At 38.3% G+C, this 13,644-nt stretch overlaps 1 long non-coding RNA gene across 1 annotated transcript; it reads left to right on the forward strand.

The window, feature by feature from the left end:
- The first annotated feature begins 348 nt into the window (after positions 1-348).
- Positions 349-12,477, forward strand: LOC123576138. Its single transcript, XR_006701185.1, has 3 exons — positions 349-970; positions 10,062-10,203; positions 12,031-12,477. It is a non-coding gene; the product is annotated as an uncharacterized LOC123576138 (long non-coding RNA).
- Positions 12,478-13,644: the final 1,167 nt, after the last annotated feature.

The raw sequence follows: 13,644 nt of genomic DNA on the forward strand, positions 1-13,644 counted from the left end.
AAAGAACAAAGTATACTGTGAGTAAAGACATTCCATTAAGGAAGGCAAGGAGATCAAAGTACTAATGATACACAATGATTTGTTATGTTATTTAAAAATAATAGTCATAATAATTAGAAATATTAAGCTCTAATAGTGAATGGATGTTGAGCTAAGAACATGTGACATAACCATTTTCATCATGGAATGACTTTCAAAAAGCAAACAAAACTATTTTCTGAAAACACAGCAAATACCTAAAAATACTTATAAACAACTGATGGTTTTCATTTGGACGGTACTTTATTTCTGGCATTTTTATTTCCTAGCAGAGTATAATAAAATTTTCCAACTAACTTTTGGGCATTTGTCACATCAGGTCATGGGGTTGGGACCACTCCTGGTGGGCATCTCAATACTGTCCGTCAAGCAGAGTTTCTACCCTCAGAAATAATCTCTTGAACCCACCTTCTTCTTAAATGCCAACCAATAAAAAGAACAACCTGGGCAGTCTCCACACTTTAAATTAAGTTACCTCCAAAACGGCATTTGAACCTGCCCCCTGCATTACATAAAGAAACCGAACTTGTTAAAGATCCTTACTTACCAGGCTGCTAGGCTCTATGCTTCCTTTTAGTATAGTCTGCCATCCAAACTCTCAAAAATTTTAACTGCTTCTTGCCTTCCCTCTCAATCCAAATGTGTGGGGTTTTATCATAAAAGTGAAATGAGAGAAGCAGAACTTATCCCGGGATAGAAAGGTTGTCACTTCTACCTATTATACCAGAGTTCTGAATTCCAGGGATATGAAGTAGACGCAACTAAAATGGCATTCGATGGCGTTGGTGGTGTCGAAGGCGGGATAAAGAACTTCGCCCTGGCACTGGAGGGCTGGGCCCCGGGGGTGTTCCTGGGAGCGGCTCACAGGCCCCAGCCTGCAGCCTCAGGCCCCTGGGCAGGGGTGTGCGCATGCTCGTGATGACGCCTGCGGGTAGGTGTCTGAAACCCCAGAGATCCCGAGGTGATAAAGTCAACATGCCAGCCTGCCAAACTGTACAGCCTGAAAAGGACTATTTTTCACCACACGCATGAAGATACCATTCCTGTTCAAATATTTATTTGGGCTTGTATTCCGAAAAGACTTCTTCCTCTGTTAGGTTTAAGCACTTCCCCGTTCCCTTCTACTTCTGTTTAAGGTTATATGAGGATTTCCTTGTCATTTGTCCTAAGGGACTGATGTTTTATTTATTGAAATAGTAGCTGGAGCCTGAAAATGGTGAATTTGGGGACACATAAAGTTGTAACAATTTAAATTGTTAAACCCAAATTGCGTAGTCAAATCTTTAACAGACCATTCTGAAAACGTATCTGTTTTCTTTTAATAATAACAAAATACCCTGTGAGATTTCACATCCTTGATTTCTCACTTGAAGAATCACTTGGGATACATCTGGAGTTTTTTTTTTTTTTTTTTTTTTCTTAAGATTAAATTCTTTAAAAGCAAATTAGCTTTTAATATGAATCTTATGACTCAGCATAAGAAAGCTCCAGCCACATTATAGTTGTGGAAATTTTTCAAGAATAAACTATTCTCAGAAACAGAAATGATGCAAACGTGAGCTTTTAGATAAAAGTCTATAAGGGCTCTTTGGCAAGACTCCCTACTGGATTCTAACGGGCCAAAGAGGATAAGTAAAATGTTACCTGGTCCCTACCAGATACCAGGTACTCTCTCATAAACATGGGTCATTCCGACCATAGAGTAAATCTATGACAAAGATATCATTATTTCCAGTTCATAGATAGAAATACTGAAGGTAAATGATTTGTCGAAATTGCACTGCTGAGAAAGTGCTGGGGCGAGGATGTAAAATTTGGTTTTCTGACTCAAAATTTGGTATTCTTTCCACTACACTGTGACACCCCTTGGACATGAATATTAAGTATTCTAGTGGTTGTTTTTAAAATGAGAATTACTTGAGTTTGCACTTTCCCATATCCTACTCCAGATACAAGCTTTAAAGATTAAACTATAATATAGAAAAGGTGTTTCCCCTAATAAAGGAGACTGCTTTTAAATCCCCCTTTAAAATAATGTGGCATATCCATAAATAAGCAAGGAAATAACTTTTTTAATTAATTAAAGTTTATAAGTTGTCTTAAAACAAAATGGGATTACGTATTATCTGTGAATCATGAGAATGCTAGAGGAGGTTCCCAAAATGCTATCCCAAATGAAATATCATTTTAGAGTATTACCAAGAATCCTAATGCCAAGAACTATGGAGAGAACCTGTCCCTTCAGTTTTTTGTTGTTGTTGTTGGTTTTTTGTTTTTGTTTTTTTTTTTTTAGCATACGCCTTTGAGATAAATATACCAATGCAATAAATGTTGACCAAAGTATCTTGGCTTTGCACTTATGGTTTGCCATAAAATCAAAGATAAATTCTAATGAACTGTGCAGAGGTATGACCTCATAACTAGGTAGGTAATGATACGGTCAATGGCAAAACACACAGTCCTCAGCCAGAGCTCAAGCTTAAAGTGACATCTTATTCCTTTGTTCCATATGTTTATTTTTAAAATTTCTTAAAGACTATTAAAGGAAGTAAATTAATATCCTTAAATATTCATTGGCTCAAAGGAATGGCAGTTTATGTTCCACTAACATGTTTGCGTTGGTTTGAACAATACAAATAAAAGGCAGAATGTTCTACCTTGTCAACCATAGAATTTGCATGTTGTCTGGGGTTGTATGTAAGTGCAGAAGTAAAGGGTATTTGAAAATAATCGATACTCTTTAGAATATGAGTGAGGGTAGATTTAGTTGGGTTTGTGGGGAAAATATATCCAGGAAAGAAATATCAGTAACAGGCATTCAGAAAGCAAACTGTAGTGCCTCTGTTATGACATTTTACACATATATTTCAGAAGCGGGTTTAAACCATTTAAACCAAGGCTCAAGTGTAACTAATATATTCCCTGATGAGGTTGGTTCATCAGCTGTCTCGTTGCCCTGGGTCTTAACTCCTCCCACAGATTTCACAGTTTGTGTGTATCAGGTTTAGTCATTTATCTAGTGAAGCAGTTATCATATTCCACTCTTCCATGGCTAATCATGGCATAAGCAGTTAGCACTTTTCATCTTCAAAGCTCTTAACAGCAGTTAATTAATATAAACAACCCCCTTAGGAGATAAATTAATCACACTATAACAGTTCCCATTTTACCAATTGAGAAGCTGAGGTAAAGAGGCTAAGTAATTGGCCCAAAGCCATCAAGAAAACAATATCTGAAGACGGTGGTGGCCTGAGGAGCCCTGAGATCTCAAACTTTAATAAAATGTTTGCTTCTCTCATTAGTCTTCTGTATATCAGGTAAAATGCAATGGAGCCAATATCTCTCTCCAGATGTCCCCATGAAAATGGGGTGTTTTGCTACCTACAATAAGAGCATCAGCTTGATTCTCCACAGTATCAACTAAATGGTCATAAAGAAGCTAAAAATATCATCATCACCAAATCCCAGTCTTCAGGTAGAATTTTGCCTTCTGTCTATGTGATCCTATCAAATGAGATCAAAGATCTGATCCCCAGATCTCCATGGCCAAATATATATCATGACAAACATCTGGTCTCAGAAATCAAATGAAAAGGAAAATGAAAGCAGTGGCTCATTTGCCCACACCTTCAAATGGCTTACATTGAATGAAATTTATACTGACTTAGCTAACCTCCCTAGATGTACTAACATTGTTTAGAGTTTCGATCAGATCACACTGGATAATTCCCAATAAACAATATATACTTAATTCACTCTGTTCAATGTACAGTTCGATGTACAATTTAATTGACTAGCATCGGCCCAGTGAATGGGACACTTAAGATGTTCTTTTTTCTGACTGTTCACTGACTCACAAAACGAACTTTTATTTTTCATTTCCTCTTCTAATAAAAAGAAATCTTGAAATATCTGAAGCTGTTCTTGGATATATATGAAACAAAATATTTATGGAAATTTATTATTAAGGTAAAAAAATAAATTTGGGGTATACCCTATTAAAATTACTATAAATCTTACTCATAATTGACAATCATGACTCTTCCCAATTATTACTCTAAGTGGAACTGTGTGGATCCATGCTTGTATTAATCAATTCATTTGTTACCCAGAATCATGGTCTTCTCCCTCCTTCTTTGGAAAAGTAGGATATGGATAATGAGGATCTCATTTGAAACAAACAAAAAGTACCACATAGGCTTTTTTCAACATATTTTGTTCTAAAGACAAACACTGTACCCAGTCTTATTAGCACCTAATGCAAAAACAAATTTTTAAGAAAGAAAACATTTTAAAAACCATCCTAGAGAAGCTGGGGTAAAGATGTATGGGAACACTGTACTGTCATTGCAATGTTTCTCTAAACTTAAAATTAGTCTAAAATTAAAAAAAAAAAAAAACTTTTTAAAAAAGACAATGTAAAACTGTGTGGTAGTCTGAAAACTAGCCACCCAAAGATATCCGCAACTGAGTGTTACTTTATTTGGGGGGGGAGGGGCGACGTGCTCTCAGAGAGTATGATTAAGGATCTTGAAATAGGAAGATTATCATAGATATCTGGGTAGACCCTAAATTTGATCAGATATATTCTTATAAGAAAGAGGCAGAAGAATTTTATAGACAGGAGAATATGGTGTGAAGACAGAGCAGAGAGAGATTTGGAGATGTCGACCTTGAAGACTGAAGTGGTAACAGCCACAAGCCAAGGAGTATTGCAGCCATTGGAAGCTGGAAGAGATAAGGAACACATTCGCCCTGAAAGTCTCCGAAAGGAGTGAACCACGCTGACACCTTGACTTCTGTCCAGTGATACTGATTTTAACTTCTGGCCTATAGAACTGTGAGAAAATACCTTTCTGAGTTGTTTTAAGCCACCAGGTTTGTGGTCATTTGGTAGAGCAGCCACAGGAAACTAGTATGATTGGCAAAAAATAGAAAAGAGCCACCTGCAGAAGAAATACAGATAGCCAATAAGCATATGACAGATATTCAATGTTACTAATAATTAAACAATTAAAGCAATTAATCAGGGTGCCTGGGTGGCTCAGTCAGTTGAGCGTCTGACTTTGGCTCAGGTCATGATCTCATGGTTCGTGGGTTCAAGTCCTGCGTCAAACTCTGTGCTGACAGCTCAGAGCCTGGAGGCTGCTTTGGATTCTGTCTGTCTCTCTCTCTCTCTCTCTCTCTCTCACTTTGCTGCTCCCTTGCTCAGGCCCTGTCTCTCTCTGTTAAAATGAATAATGTTAAAATGAATGAATGTTAAAAAAAAAATTAAAAAAAAACAGTTAACTTACCTGTTTTCTATCAGATCATGAAATTAAAGGGATTGAGAATGTTTTAAGTCCCCTGGTGCAATTTTTACCAAAGATATCAAAACACCCAATGAACTGTCATTATAGACTAGCCAAGGTCTTACAAGCGAATACACTTTACTTTCTTCAGGAAAATATGGTATCTTCAAAATAAATCTCAAGGAGTGAGTGAATAATGGACATTTGACTTTTGCTTTATAAAAAATGTTTCATTGCATAAAATTTAAAATATATACAATAGTGGAGGGTTCTTATGATCAATCTTGTTTCATCTATGCCCCTTCTGGTCTCTCCCAACCTAGATTATTTTAAACAAAATACAGGCATAATATAATATTTCAGTATATATCTCTGCCTAGAGATACTCATATTAATAGATATATATTTTATAAATTTCTATGTAATTCATATGTATAATTTATATATATATTACGTATTCATATATAATTAATATATATGTGCATCTACCTTTATTTCTTCTGTTTGGTGCTTTGGTGGAATTCTCTTTCCCTTTTCCTTCATTTTTCCAGAATTAGGAATTTTACACCAGGATGTCTTAAGAAATAAAAGCAAGAGAAAAGACTTTCCTATGAGAGTCAAAAGATTCCAAAGTCTAATACTCTTACACCATATGGGAATGAGACGCATATGTTTGTTAAGGTGTGTGGAAGAGAGTGTGTGAGCATATCCTACATTGCTCCTCTTGGGTCTTGATCTATCAACATTTTCTCCTTATCTTCAGCCTCTCCTCTACTTCTTTGCTACTCTCAGAAACATGTGTAAGATGCTTTCAACCCCCCCCCCCAAAAAAAACAAATACCTCATCTGATTCCACAGCTTCTCTAGCCATCATTTCATTCCTACTCAAACAAATATCATTAAAGAACAGATCACGATTGTCCTCATTTTCACCTCCCATTGACTTTGCAACACAAAGCACTGAAACCCCTCTCACTGGTAAATGTTCATCAAGTGAAAGGATGTGACAGAAAACAAAGCACACTTGGCCCCTGTCCTCATATTTCTGTGGCCTACTTGCCCTTAAGTCTTGATCCCCTGGGCAAATTTTGGGGAATGAATCTCTAAGCACTCTCTTCCCAATGTTCTTCACTGTCTCCTTTTGTTCCCTAAACTCTACTCTCAAAAGATTTCAGGTGAGCCCTGGGTTGACTGAGATTGAAAAACAATGGCTCATGTTCATTCTTCCTCCAGAAGTCAAATCTCAGTGTGGCAGGTCAGTGAGATAAGAACGGAAGATGGCTATTTCTTTCTCGATATCTTTAAGATTGATATGGAAGGATCCTTTAGGGCTCTAGTGGTTCCTAAAATTGTCAGGACTGTTCAAGCTATATTCATTTATCTGCCAGGCACAGACAGAGCCAGGTTCCCTAACAAGCCATTCAAACCTTCAGGAAGGGCTAATTTCTCAGCATATCTGAATCTTCAAGCTCTAAGTAGAGTGAGCAAAAACATAAATGAAACAATAACAAAATGTTGAGTCACTCCAAAGATACTATTTATTTTTGGACTTAAAATAAACTGGAAGTGTTTATCTGTTGCCAATGATAAAGTTTAAAGTAACAAAAATGATTGCTGAAGAATTGGATGATAATGCAATGTATTAAAATCTAGGTTTTTCCCAGTCAGCAAGAGATTACCTATTGCAAGTAGGAGAAAGTGAATGAAAAGGTAAAACCTGAATATTGATATTTAAAAAGACACCCTTGAGTGTTTGAAAGTAGTCAGTAATGACAAAGAAAATGTCTTCATATATAAATAGCAACTAGAGAAGTTATCACATGAAATAGTACATGTAAACTCTGACCATGCACATGTGTGCACATATACACATATATGTTCACCAATCTTGGAGGTCAAAAATTTTGCTAGAGATATGACTTAAGTTTTGATACCTAACTAGGCTATTATTTTAGCTGATATATTTCAGAAGTTGATATAAGAGAATATAATTATTGACCTATGGTCTTTATAGTAAAATGAAGTTTTCTTTTTGAGTGAGAGGATTATGTACACAACTTGAGGCAGAAAGACAGAAAATCAAAGAAAATGAGAAGGAAGCTTAGTCATTCATCTCAGGACAGACCCAAGATAATTGTAAGCTCAGTGAGGACAGGATCTGTGTTTCTCTTGCTAACTTTAATGACCTCAGCAGTTGATAAATGGGTGAATGAATAAACTCCTATTTCCCATCTTACCCAATTCCCGCTTGATCAGAAGAGAGATGATAAGAACCAGAAATGGAGCAATCAAGGTACAAGTAGAGAAGAAAGATTGGAATTGAGAAATGTTGTCACCTACTAGTCTCAATTGAATAGCGGTATGCTGTCCAGTGATTGCAAGAACATGGAGTCAACAAGAGTAGTTGATCCTTTTTAAAAGTATAGATGTGGGGCGCCTGGGTGGCGCAGTCGGTTAAGCGTCCGACTTCAGCCAGGTCACGATCTCGCGGTCCGTGAGTTCGAGCCCCGCGTCGGGCTCTGGGCTGATGGCTCAGAGCCTGGAGCCTGTTTCCGATTCTGTGTCTCCCTCTCTCTCTGCCCCTCCCCCGTTCATGCTCTGTCTCTCTCTGTCCCAAAAATAAATAAACGTTGAAAAAAAAAATTTTAAAGTATAGATGTGGGGCACTTGGGTGGCTCAGTCGGTTGGGCGACTGACTTCGGCTCAGGTCATGATCTCGCAGTCCGTGAGTTCGAGCCCCGCATTGGGCTCTGTGGTGACAGCTCAGAGCCTGGAGCCTGTTTCAGATTCTGTGTCTCCCTCTCTCTCTGACCCTCCCCCATTCATGCTCTGTCTCAAAAATAAATAAACGTAAAAAAAAATTTTTTTAATTTAAAAATAGTATAGATGTGAAGGAAAAGAAAGGAAAGCAAAGGGAAGGGAAGAGCTGAGGTGGTGGCTGGAGGAGGTGCTGGATCAAGGAAGAGTTTCATTGGCTTGTTTAGAAGGAGTAGATACAAGGGCAAAGATAAAGGGGAATGATTTCTGAGGAACCAGTGGTGGGTCCTACCCACACACATTTATATAGCTTAGAAAAGACACAATTTGATTGAAAGACCAGTGGAAGAAGAATCTAAAGGACCCTGTGCTAGCCCTGCCTTTAGTATTCATTTCCAAGTGGGCGAGCTTGGACAGGCCACTTGAGCTCTCTGAACCTCGGATTTATATCTATGCAGTATGAAGATGAGAAAATATGTAATTGGTTCATCAGAAGTTGACCAAGAGGAAAAGGGTTTAAGGAAACCCAGCACAGGAAGACTCACAAGGCACTGTTACAATGCATTTGAGGGGAACTGCTTGTGAGCTATCACCAATGACTATGTTTCTTGGGTAGGCCAGCAATTTCTGAGGTGGACAGAACCGCAGACCCAACCTGTCTTAGTAGACCCATTATTCATTCACTGCATCATTGGCACTGACTTGGCTGAGCAGGCCTCTATGGGAACTCCATTGTCTAAGCCAGAAAGAACAAACTGGGTCCTGTGCTTGGTCCTTTTGTATCAAGATTTAGCAATCAGCCAGTTAATAAAGTCTCAAAGATTAGTATCAGTTTGAAAGGGAAAATGCACACAAAACAATTAATTAAGAGCATTAAAACAAATGCATTGCTGAGGACGGCCCTGGATCCAGGAGACAAAATGGGTTAAAAAAAATTTTTTTAAAGGAATGCTCTAATTGAAAACTGGCAGCAGCAGAAGACACAGTATAGTTAAAACAGTATCTTATCAGAAAATTAGCAAAATGTAATTTTTATTGGGTTTTACAGATGTTATTTTTAACCACATCAAAAATCCCACCTCATGGCTATTGGCACAAATTGTCATAATTACTATAATTTGAAGTCTGAGCGATGGAATGGCTGCTGAGATAGTTATCTCATCCCCAGACTAAGTCTGCATTAGTTGAGCAGCCAGAAGAAGGAGCTCATGTTTTTGTACTTGGTCTGGACTTCATTTGTGTCCTTTATCCAATCTCATTCTTGGGAATATTGAAGAATAATTTTTTTTTCTACCTGAAACACTGGAGAAAATCAGGAGGTTAATATTAAGAGTGCTGAGGTCACCTTTAATTAACATACCAATCACCTCACCTCCAATCTGCAAGTAAAGTGTTGTATTTTATTCTATTTTTACATTTCCTGGTGAACTCTATCATAGTTAATGCATATACTAAATTCTGGGCATAATTATTCAACTACCTACATAAGCATGGCTAATAATGCCAAACTAAGAAAAAAGAGCTTTTAATATCCCTAATACCAATTTAACATATGTCTTTGCTACTTCGGGAGGAAAAATATGACTCTACGTGTCCAAAATACATGTAACGTATAAAATTAGGAAACAAGATCAAGAAATTTGTTAGAGGAAATGCTGTGAATAACTTATATCCACAGATTCACATGCCAGATCAAAGAATAAAAACAGTTATGACTGTGCTATAATTTCGATTTGGGTTAGATTGGCAGAGGGCCTAAGAGACTCAGCTGATATAAAGAGAGGAATCTCAATAAGAGAACAAAGCTGATCAGACTTAAGGAAATACTTTGAAACAAGAAAAGAAAGGAAAGGTTAACATGCTATTTTAACGATCGGCCAATGCTGAGTCATCTCATTGTTATTTTAGATCATAGAACATTTTCAAAATGGTTTCTTTCAAACTCTCAACCATAGTTTATCTGACTTATTATAGGAAGAAGGGACCTGGATTACATTCATACATTCGACAGATATTATGTGCTGGTCCTGCTGTGGGCCCTGAACAGTTGTGAGCCAGGAGCGCATACAGTAGAGTCACACAGACAGAAATAAAACAGACGACAGACACGTAAAAAGTAAGTATGTAATATAATGGCATGTAGTATACATGTCTTGAAGGAAAGTCAAGCAGGGTAAGACAATGAAGAGTGATGGAAGGGTGGCAGTTTAGACAGAAAAGCCCCCACCCCCGCCCTGAATAGGGTGATAGGTGGGCAGAGACTTGAAAAGTGATGGAGGAATTTGGGTGGATCTGTGGAGCAAAGGCATTCCAGACAGAAGAAATAGCGAGTGCAAAGACCCTGACATAGGAACATGTTAGGATAGAGTAGCAGGAGATGAGATGGGAGAGAGGCCTTGCGGGCCATGGCAGGGACATTAGGTTTCGTTTTAAGTACAGTGGGAAGCCCAAGGAGAGTTTTGAGCAGTGGAGCAATGCAATCTGACTAAAGCTAAAGGGTGATTCTGCCACTGGGTAGAGAGTAAGAGTGAAAGCCACGAGAACAGTGGTGAGGCTGTTGTACAACTAGCCAAAGGATAATAGTGGCTTTAGACCATCATGGTACTCATGAAGGGGGCAAGAAGTGTCAGATTCAGAATGTATGTTGGATATTGTACGAACAGGGCTTGCTAAAGACTGGATGCAAGGGACCAGAGAAAGAGAATAATCTGAAATGACTCCTAGGTTTTTGGCTGAGAAAATGAATGAATGTAATGCCATTCATTGGAATGGGGAAGACTTGAAAAATATGGGCTCCAGATATTGAGATGGGAATCGAAAATTAAACTTTAGTCATGTTAAATGTGAGATGCCCATTAGATGACAAGTAGATAATTAAATATATGGTCCTGAGTCCAGGAGGAAGTTTGGGCCAGAGTTATAAATTTGGAAGCCATTAGCTTATAGATGTTATTGAAAGCCATGAGACTGGGTGCAGCTAACCAGAGAGAGTATGGATAGAAAGGAGAATCAAAACTGCGATTAGAAAAGGGGGAGAATTCCTCAAAAGGAACTGACAGAGATTACTTGACCTCTATGAGGTCTTTTCAACACATTAAAATAAAACAAGCTGGCTTTGAATAGATAAAGGGGGTGGTGGTTAGGGGTTCACAGTAGACTGTAATCTGGGTTTAGTTATCAGTAGAATACTCACCTTGTTGTTGTTACTTCTATTTTTATACAAAGTGAGATACTGTATAAATGAGTATGTGGAGAGCGATTTTGAGGTACTTTTCCTTTACAGTAAATACTATTGAGTAAGTCTGATTCTGATGCAAGTGATCTAAGGATCTTATTTTAAGAAAGGTGGGACAATTAAGGGGAAAAATTAGCAGATTTGTATGTAAGTCCTAAAAGTAAATGCTAAAAACTAATGAGTTTTTTGCCTCTAACAATTATAGGCTAGAGGAGTCATTAAGTTTTTAAAGGGTTGCACTAGATTGGTACTAAATGAAGAATCTGTGTTTTCACTGAGAATCGTGCAGTAAAGAAAAGGCAAAATCACTCTAAGAAATATTTGGGTTAACTATCTAAAACATGTTCTGATGTAAGAGTTATGAGTTACAAAAATAAAGACCATTGAGAGTCTTGAAAGAATTTAAAGGAAATGGACAAAGAACTCATCCAAGCAAAAAGTTTATAGAATTACTTGAAATGAATTTGATACCTTTAGAATATTCTACTTGCATTTGCCAAGCAGAATTACATTTATTTTTCTGCTAGATACAAATTAAATTGTAAGGAATCATTTGAGATGGGAATCAATTGTAGTCACACCTCTATCTTCTAGAAAACAGATTTCTGTAAACATTAAACATTCAGCTTAAACATTCAGAATGAAAATGAGTCTGGAGTTTTGATTGTTTCTTTGGTTTTCTTGTCTGTTTGTTTGTTTTTTAATTAGGCTTTATCTATCAGGAGAGAAGAAAAGGTAAACGAGTAATTGAAAATTCGAAAAACAAACATTAATGAAACTAACCAGAAAGATGCCATAAGATGGAATGGGAGTTGTTGGCTTCCACATTGTGAGGAAAAGATGGTGATTGCTCTGAAAACCAGGACATTTGGCTCAAGAGCCAACAATTGCTTAAACTAAAAAGAAGAGAAAAGAGAAACAAAGGGACCATCAGAAGTAGCAGAGTGTAGTATAAGTACCTGGCGTTAAGCTTTTAATTGCATCCAACTCAAATGACATCCATCTTGAATAAACATACAGCTAGCTGTATGATAAAGCTACTAGCAAAACAACCATCTAAGGAATGGGCCTGCCCCCACCCATGAAGTTCCCTCCTTCAGAAAGCCCTGGGTGACCTACAGAACTGACCACCCAAGTGACCCCACTTCCCCCTTCCTGTGCCCTAAGTCCCACTCTTATGCTTTAAACTAGCCAATAGAGAACCCCTGGGTGGCTCAGTCAGTTGAGCATCAGACTCTTGATTTTGGCTCAAGTCATGATCCCAGGATGGTGAGACTGAGCACGGCTCAGTGCAGGGCTGGAGACTGCTTAAGATTCTCTCTCTCTCTCTTTCTCTCTCTCTCTCCCCCTGTGTCCTTCCCTTGCTCATGCATGTGCATGTGCTCTCTCTCTCTCAAATAAAAATTGATGATAGATAGATGGATAGATAGATAGATGGATGGATGGATGGATGGATAGATAGATAAACAAACTAGCCAATAGAGTGTACCTGTGAAACCTGAGACTGCTACCTTGGGGCCCTGCTAAAGGCAGAGCCCTGGGTCCAAGCTTTCTCTCTTTCTCTACCCCAGACTTCACTGTGCAATCCTTGGGTGTGTCTTATACCTTCCAGGACTTGTGAATAATAAATCTCATTCCTCAAAGTTCCGTGATGGTTTTTACTGAAATGCATCCTGCAACCACAAGGGCCTGTGAGGAACATGTCTGTGGGGGCTCGCTACCAGAAATACAGGTCTGGCAAGTGCCTCTGACATTTCTAGCCATAGCATCACTATCAAAAGGCTGAGACTGACATAACACAGAGATGAAGGTCAATTAAAACATTGAGGAGCAGACACCCTGCTGTTAGGAGTTACCTCAACGGACCCCACAGGATTCTTTGATAACTCTAGAGATCTGGCACCAAGAGCCCATCTCATCCCTGGAGCTCGTAGAGGGCACACAGACCCGAGGCAGCTCGGCCGTGTACTGCGAGACTGACAGACACATATTTGCAGGGTTTACAAACATTTTGGGCCTGTGGTGACAAGTCTAAGTAATTAAAAATTTTACGATTATTATTCATTATAAACTCTGTTTAAGAAGGTAAGGAAATGTATGGTCTATTCACAACTGGCTTCCATCTCATGGTAAGAATCTACCGGCTATACATGAGACATGGTGTGAGGCATTGGAAATACAAAGATGAGCAGGACAGTCTCAACTCACACTGAGTTTACAGTTAATGGAGGGGGAGGAGAAAGGAGGCTGATAAGGACAGATGAGTAAAACAGATGCTTACAATACAAAATGGTGTGCGGTCACAAAAAAGGGAGCATAAAC

The sequence above is a fragment of the Leopardus geoffroyi genome, chromosome C2 (assembly GCF_018350155.1).
Source record: "Leopardus geoffroyi isolate Oge1 chromosome C2, O.geoffroyi_Oge1_pat1.0, whole genome shotgun sequence".
Taxonomy (NCBI): Eukaryota; Metazoa; Chordata; class Mammalia; order Carnivora; family Felidae; genus Leopardus; species Leopardus geoffroyi.